Below are 8,672 nucleotides of genomic sequence, written 5' to 3'. Positions count from 1 at the left end.
TGGAATCTAGAAAAATGGTACAGATGAACCAGTTTGCAGGGCAGAAATACAGACACAGATGTAGAGAACAAACGTAGGGACACCAAGGGGGGAAAGTGGCTGGGGGTGTGGGATGAATTGGGAGATTGGGATTGATATATATACAGTAATATGTATAAAATAGATAACTAATAGGAACCTGCTGTATAAAAAAAATAAATAAAATTCAAAAATTAAAAACCAATAAAACAGAAAAAGTTCTTCCCTTCCCATAAACATATTTATATGAATGAATTATTTCTATGCTTATATCTATAAATACAAAAAAAAGGAATAAAACTTACCTTGAACCAAAAAATGAAAAAAAGAAAAAAAAAAAACAACCCACCAGTCATACAGAGGAAAACCCTACCAGGGCACTTGCTCCAGTGGTAAACAATTCTGAAGTTGATCAGAGGTGGGGAATCATCTCCCATGCAGCCGGCAGGCCCCCCGCAAGGAGCGTCCTCACTGCAAAGCTGGGGGACCGTGAGGAGGCGTCTCTGAGTTTAAACATATTTATATGAATGAATTATTTCTATGCTTATATCTATAAATACAAAAAAAAAAGGAATAAAACCTACCTTGAACTAAAAAAAGAGAAAAAAAGGAAAAAAAAAAAACCAGAACCCACCAGTTATAAAGACGAAAACTCTATCAGGACACTTGCTCCAGTGGTAAACAATTTTGAAGTTGGTCAGAGGTGGGGAATCGTCCCCCCCGCAAGGAGCATCCTCATTGCAAAGCTGGTGCACGGTACCGAGGCATCTCTGAGTAAACGTGAGCTGACCCCCAGGCCAGCTGCTCCTGAACTTTTTCAACCCTCCCCAGGTAAAACACCTGAATATGTGCAAAAACTTTAAAGCCTAGAGGAAGGGGCTTGGAGTCACACCAGCGACAGCATGCAGGCCCAAGTTGGTGCCTGCAGGCCAGCCAGGATGGTCGTGGCCCCAGGCGTTCTTCTGGAAACTTTCCATTTCCCTACCTGAGTTACCCCTCCTGTCCTGGCCCCCGCTGCTTTTTTCCTTCTGCCCGGGGAGAAATTCCAATGGCAGTTATTGGTGACACATCCTCTTCTTTAGGAGGTGGCAGAATGGCAACCCTTGCAGAAAGTCCAGCAAAGCCCCACTCACACCGGGCCACCCACAAAGCCGTGTCCCCTCACTCCTTCCCACCAGCCCATCCCCAAGACTGCTGACCGGGCAGAGAATGTGGCGTCAGGCACAGCTGCAGGCACTCTTGCTGCCTGGAGGGGTACACCTGAGGAGGGCTGGCCGGCCGAGTCAGGCTGCACAGGTCAGCCAATCCTTGCCCATCAGGGGCGCAGAGTTGCAGAAAATGGGCCCTGCTGCACTGGCCAGGTCCAAGGAACAGGTGTGGCATCCTGAGGGTCAGCATAGACAAGGGGCTGCAGCTCTGGCTTGTTTTCTAATAATTTTATCTGGTCCATGAGTGGGAGACAACTTCAAGAACACCCTCTCCTAATGAGAAGAATCCAGGAGTCAGGGAAAGGAGGGGTGGTGGGTGGAGACAGAAGCCTGGTGCTCCAGCTGCAGTGGAAGCCTCTGGAAGACCAGGCAGAGTGAGGCCGCACAGAGTGAAGCCCAGGGTCACAGACCTGTCAGAGCTGCAGTTTGTTAGTTCAATTCCTGCTCTGAGGTGCTCTGGGTCAGCTTTGACCAACAGGTGAGCTGGGGGTGCTCTGCGATGAGGGCTATGTGCACGGTTCCTTTGTGCCCAGCCCTGCTGGGGTACCTGCCCAGGTGAGCTCTGTATCCTGGGAGGGCCCTGCCCATGAGAGCCCCGTGGGCTGCTGGGTGCCAGCCCAGGTGAACTCCATATCCTGGGAGGGGCCTGACCATGAAAGCCCCGTGGGCTGCTGGGTACCTGATAAAGGATGTCAGGGCAGTCAGTGAAGCCACCGAGGTTATACATCCAGTAGTTCCTAATTCCTACACACTGCTCGTCATTCTACTCTCCACCAGCACCTGGTATTCTGTATTAGACTTAGAAGGTGCCTTCTTCTGTATTCCATTACTCCCAGAGTCACAAGAAAGTTTAGCTTTTGACTGGCAGGACTCAACATATAACAGAAAGAATACTGCTGGGCCGTCCTACCACAAGCGTTCAAAAATTCCGCCATATTTGGGGAAACTTTAGCTAAAGACCTAAAAGATCTGCCTCTGTAGAAGTGAACCCTCCTTCAATATGCAGATGACATTCTGATCGCCAGCCCTACTAAGGAGGTCTCTGAACTACCCAGGCAATAAAGGATAGAAGGTGTCCAAGAAAAAGGCTCAAATATCACAGACTAAGGTGACCTGCCTGGGCTTCCTTCTCACAGATGGTCGGAGAAGCCGATCCCAGGAAAGGGAAGAAGCCATTTTCAGCCTTACCCTTCCTAAAACAAGAAGACAGCTTAAGGTTTCCTGGGGAGGCCAGGGTTTGCTGCATCTGGATCCCTAACTACAGTCTAATAGCTGGGCCTCTATATGAAATATTGAAAGGAAAAGATGATGATCCTTTTGAATAGAATCCAGAAGCAGGCTTTCAAGAATTGAAAGAGCAGTTAATTCATGCCCTTGCCCTGGACCTCCCCAATTTAGCTAAACCCTTTGACCTTTACCTTCCTGGTAGAAGGTGAATCGCCCTTGGAGTATTAGTGCAAAAACTGGGACCACTTGAAATGGAACAACTCAAGAATGCCTTCCAGGTAGGAGAAATTATGTTAACCAAGGGCTAGGCCCGCCGCCCCATCCAGCCAGGATACTGGGGTATCTAAAAACCTGTAAATCAGCAGCCCCCAAGGCCAGCTGCCTCCTAAGGGAAAAGGACCCCACTTGGTGATCCTAACCACCCACCTTGCCCCAAAGTTGCAGGGATCGGTCCATGGACACACTGACCTCGAGTGAGGAGGCCCTCAAGCTCCAACCTCCAGTGAGAAAACCTGGGGCAACGGGCGCCATGACGACTCATGTGACCATCACTTGACCTGGAGCTTCTCTTCCAGAAAACAACAAGAGTGTGCCCCAAAAGAGCACACTACTGGTTGCAGGAATTACTGCACCCAAGGGGGAGCTAATAAGCTTGGTGGGGGAAGCGTATATAACGCTGTCACCATAGAAAAGCCAACACGCACGGCGTTGACGGCGGCCAATTGAGACCGGCTGGACTCCTAGGCACTTCACAAGTCCGTTGACTCAGTGGCCGTCATGGTCCTGGATCACCACTGGCCCTGGACTCTCTGGGAGTTGACCAGGCAGGGCTCTGACACCTGGTGCTGTTTTTAAGTTAATTCAGCGGCCTAATTGAAGAAAGCGCAGACTACTAGTCAGAGCGTCATGGCTGGCAGAAACCGTCAGCCTAAGGTGGCCGAACAAATGTGGGGTGGGGTAAAACCGGCCCCCCAGCGTCTCTGCGCATCTCTTTCCTGGACCCTTAAAAGTCATTAGAATCTATAAAACTTCAAATGCTGGTGCTCAGGTGGACGAGCACTGAGGGAGGAGCCCTGGGGACAATCAAACTCTCCTGGAGGCTGCTGGGGAGAAGTCCTGCCCCTCCCCCCGGGTATGAGGATTCCCAACTCAGCACGAAGCACTTACAGAAGAGGGGTCTGCACCCTCAGCCCCCCAAGAATGAGGAACGAAAAAAAGGCAGAGGAGGGCTTTGTCACCGGCAAAGCCCATTAAAAATTCCTGGGAGATAAAAATAGAATCTGGGCAATAAAATAAAGTCTAACCTTTTTTTCCTTTGTGCTTCGTCTAATTTCACTTACTCGTAGGGTTCCGCAGGCAGAGGCCTCACACCCGGCACTTCAGACCCGATTTCCTAGTGCAAAATGGCTGTGCCGACACCTCAGCTCGCGGGGGCCCCGGGCAGACTCCGCGACACAGAGCCTGAGTTCCAGCCAACCCGGGCCTCAAGAGCTCCGCCCCCTCCCTCCCGCTGACGCTGCCGGGATCCCTACACAGCAGCCCGGCCCACAGCCCGCGGGGAAGCGCACGCTCTTACCTCTCCGTTCTCTGATCAAAACATAAAAGTTTTCCTTTGCTTCTGAACCAAACTCAGTCTCGTTCTCTTGGCTCCGGTGACACCGGGCAGGGGGACCCTTGTTGGGGCTCAGTCTGGAGGATCAGTAATATAATTTGAGAACATTTTAACTTCAATGAACGGAAGTGTGAGCCAAACTGTTATTAACCTAGAGCAGAGTATAAGGCTCGGGTAAAATAAGATGTTTCCAACACTTCCATTTGGTATTTCCATCACTTTATTATAAGCAAGTTCAGTGGAGGGGTTTGTCTTATTTGTCAGGTCAACATTAGAGAAATGAAGAGATTTCTTTCCAAGGATGTACATCTAATAATCTTGGCTGAAGCTTCAATATTGTTTTGAATGCTTTTCCATTGAAAATGATACCTCTCTTTCAGCTCCCCCATTTCTGAGAAGCATAAAACCTTATAATTTATTATTACCAAAGGGGAAAGGTGCAGGGAGGGATAAATTAACAGTTTGGGATTAACACACACACACTGCTATGTATAAAATAGATCAGCAACACAGAACTACTGTATAGCACAGGGAACTACACTCAATATTTTGTAAAAATGATACTTCTCTTTCAGCTCCCCCATTTCTGAGAAGTATAAAATCTTATAACTTATTATTACCAAAGGGGAAACGTGGGAGGAGGGATAAATTAAGAGTTTGGGATCAACACATACACACTGCTATGTATAAAATAGATCATCAACAAGGAAGTACTGTATAGCACAGGGAACTACACTCAATATTTTGTAATAAAATATAAGGGGAAATAATCTGAAAAAGAAGAGATATCTTTATCTACATCATCAGTCAACGACAGATAAAATGTAACCTAAAGGAGGCCGATGGTGAGTGCCTCTGACTCTGAAGACTTCAATCATCTATAGCTCAGACTCTGCCTACTGCCCAAGGCGCTTAATGAACATACATGTACCCGTAGCTTAAAATTTCCCAGTTTGGGGTACGGGGAGACACTGCTTTGGAAAAATCCCTGGTGTTCTCCTTACATGCAGGGGACTCTTCCTACAGCTAAAACATGCCTGAGACACCAGAAGATGGTACACCGTTTGAACGGGAAGAGTTTGGAAAAGACACGTCATCTCCACATCTCCTGGTAGTCAGGTTCACCCCTCCAGCCACCTTACTAATAAGCTCCCCACTTGGAGAATCAGCATCTTTAACCTCCTGTTTCGTACAGTTTGCAATTTGTCTGGAGGACGAACGGGAAGAGGAGGAAACAGTGAGACACTAGCTCTAGGAGTTTGGACAGGCACGTGTCACTCTAATTTTCAATCAGGAAGAAGAATTAACCAAAGGCTCAGCCTGCCCCCTGGAACCAGAATAGGGCCCGGAGCAATCCTGAGGTTTTGTGGCCAGTTCCCAAAAAAGCGAGTTGAAAAATGAAGCTCAGGGGCACTGCACTTCACAAACCTGCAAGGGTATAAATGATAACCATTGTCCAAAAATATATTGAGGTAAGACAACGAAAAGGATCTGAAAGCAAGTCAGAATTGCAGGAAATAGTTTTCAAGAGGTAGATTGCACTCGCCTTGAAAGCACATGAAAAGTGGCAGAACTTCTCCAATGATGCAGTTGGCCAAAAACGACGTACGCGTTTTTCCTGAATATGTTCAGGAAAAACGCGTACGTCGTTTTTTGCCAGCCAAACAAGCGGGCAATGCAAATCAGCACTACAAAGAAGTCTCACTTTGCATCCGTCAAAAGGGCCATCCCGGAAAAGTGTAAAAACGAGAAATGCAGGACAGGCCATGGAGAAAAGGGAGCCTTATTACGCTGATGGGGGGAGGATGTAAGTTGCCAACGGCCACTCTGGAGAAGTGTATGATGTTTCGTAAAACATCTAAAAAAACACAGTTACAGAGCATATGGCACTTCCATTCATGGGCGTATATCTTGGGAAAACCAAAAATCGACAGGACACAGGCACCCCAAAGTTTAGTGCTGCTCTGTTTACAAGAACTTCGACTTGGGTACACCTTAAATATCCCAGCAAAGAGAAAAATGGATAAAGAAGTTGTGGTACTTATGTACAATGGAATATCACTCAACCATGAAATCAATGTCATAAGGCTAGTAGCAAGCAGCATAATGTGGATTTAGGGATGATGATTCTAAGTGAAATAAGTCACACAGACAAAGAAACTTATCATAAGATATCACTTATAGGGGGAACGTAAAAATCGCTACACATGAACTGAATTACAAAACAGAACAGAGTCATGCTTTTAGAAAACACACTTATGGCTGCTTAAGGGGAAATGTGGGGTGGGGTGATGTATAAAAAAAGAGTTTGAAATTAGCACAGATACCATTACATAATCCGAATAAGTAATAGACAAGACCTACTCCTTGCTCAATGATCTGGAATGAACACACCCTATTCACTACAGAAGAATATATCTGAGTAGTAAGAATCTTAAAAAGTATTTATTGATACTTCTTTGTAAGTGAATCAAGTGGGTGTAAAGCGGCATAAACACAGCATTGAAAATCAGCTAAACTCCATTATAAAAATAAATTCCAAAAATAAGAAAAACAAAGAGAGTGAGAGATTGAGAAATTCTTACAAAATTCGTTCAGGGGCTGTGATGCAACCTGGATTGACCACATCTAGACACACAGCTGAATGAGACATAAGGCTGGACACTCTTGGGGCTGAGAGGATTGGTGAGGTTGGGCGAGCAAATGCAGACCCTTTAAAGTATTACTGCGTGGTACCCATTCTGTGGTTCCCAAATCTCCAGGTTCATGGGATTCTTCCTACAGCAAAAACATGCATGGGAAACCCAGAGGATGGAACGCCGTGTGATCGGGAAAGGTTTCGTACAGTTTGCAATTTGTCCGGAGGATGAACGGGAAGAGGGGGAACCAATGAGAGTCTAGATCTTGGTGTTTGCACAGGTACATGTCACTCTAATTTCCAATCAGGAAGAAGAATTAACCAAATGCTCAGCATGCTCCCTGGAACCAGAATAGGGCCTGAAGCAATCCTGCAGTTTTGCAGCCAGGTCCCAAAAAAGCGAGTTGAAAAATGGAGCTCAGGGGCACTGCATATCACAAACCTGCAGGGTTATAAATGATAACTATCGTCCAAAAATATATTGAAGTAAGGCAACAAAAAGGATTTGAAAGTAAGCCATAATTGCAAGAAACAGTTTTTAAGATGTAGATTGGACTTGCCTTGAAAGCACATGAAATCGGCAGAACTTACAGGGGTGCATGTGTCTTTTTGAACTATGGTTTTCTCAGGGTATATGCCTATAGTGGGATTGCTGGGTCATATGGTAGTTCTATTTTTAGTTTTTTAAGGAACCTCCATACTGTTCTCCATAGTAGCGGTATCAATTTACATTCCCACGAACAGTGCAAGAGGGTTCCCTTTTCTCCACACCCTCTCCAGCATTTATTGTTTGTACATTTTTTCATGATCTCCATTCTGACTGGTGTAAGGAGATACCTCATAGTTTTGATTTGCATTTCTCTAATGGTTAGCAATGTTGAGCATCCATTCATGTGTTTGTTGGCAAGGTGTATATCTTCTTTGGAGAAATGTCTATTTAGGTCTTCTGCCCATTTTTGGATTGGGTTGTTTGTTTGATATTGAGTTGCATGAGCTGCTTGTAAATTTTGGAGATTAATCCTTTGTCAATTGCTTCATTTGCAAATATTTTCTCCCATTCTGAGTGTTGTCTTTTCACCTTGTTTTTGGTTTCCTTTGCTGTGCAAAGGCTCTTAAGTTTCATTAGGTTCCATGTGTCTCTTTTTGTTTTTATTTCCATTTCTCTATGAGGTGGGTCAAAAAGGATCTTGCAGTGATTTATCTCATAGAGTGTTCTCTCTCTGTTTTCCTCTAAGACTTTTATACTGTCTGGCTTTACATTTAGGTCTTTAATCCATTTTGAGTTTATGTTGTGTATGGTGTTAGGGAGTGTTCTAATTTTATTCTTTTACATGTAGCTCTGCATTTTTTTCCAGCACCACTTATTGAAGAGGCTGAGTTTTCTCCATTGTATATTCTTGCCTCCTTTATCAAAAATAAGGTGACCAGGGCTTCCCTGGTGGCGCAGTGGTTGCGCGTCCGCCTGCCGATGCAGGGGAACCGGGTTTGCGCCCCGGTCTGGGAGGATCCCACATGCCGCAGAGTGGCTGGGCCCGTGAGCCATGGCCGCTGGGCCTGCGCGTCCGGAGCCTGTGCTCCGCAACGGGAGAGGCCGCAGCAGCGAGAGGCCCACATACCACAAAAAAAAAAATAATAATAATAAGGTGACCATATGTGCGTGGGTTTATGTCTGGGTTTTCTATCCTGTTCCATTGATCTATATTTCTGTTCTTGTGCCAGTACCATACTGTCTTGATTACTGTAGCTTTGTAGTATAGTCTGACATCCAGGAACCTGATTCCTCCAGCTCCATTTTTCTTTCTCAAGACTGCTTTGCCTATTCGGGATCTTTTGTGTTTCCATAAAAATTGTGAAATTTTTTATTCTAGTTCTGTGAAAAATGCCATTGGTAGTTTGATAGGGATTGCATTGAATCTGTAGATTGCTTTGGGTAGTATAGTCATTTTCACAATGTTGATTCTTCCAATCC

This window comes from Physeter macrocephalus, chromosome 11 (assembly GCF_002837175.3).
Source record: "Physeter macrocephalus isolate SW-GA chromosome 11, ASM283717v5, whole genome shotgun sequence".
In the NCBI taxonomy this organism is placed as follows: domain Eukaryota; kingdom Metazoa; phylum Chordata; class Mammalia; order Artiodactyla; family Physeteridae; genus Physeter; species Physeter macrocephalus.
This window is presented reverse-complemented; position numbering follows the sequence as displayed.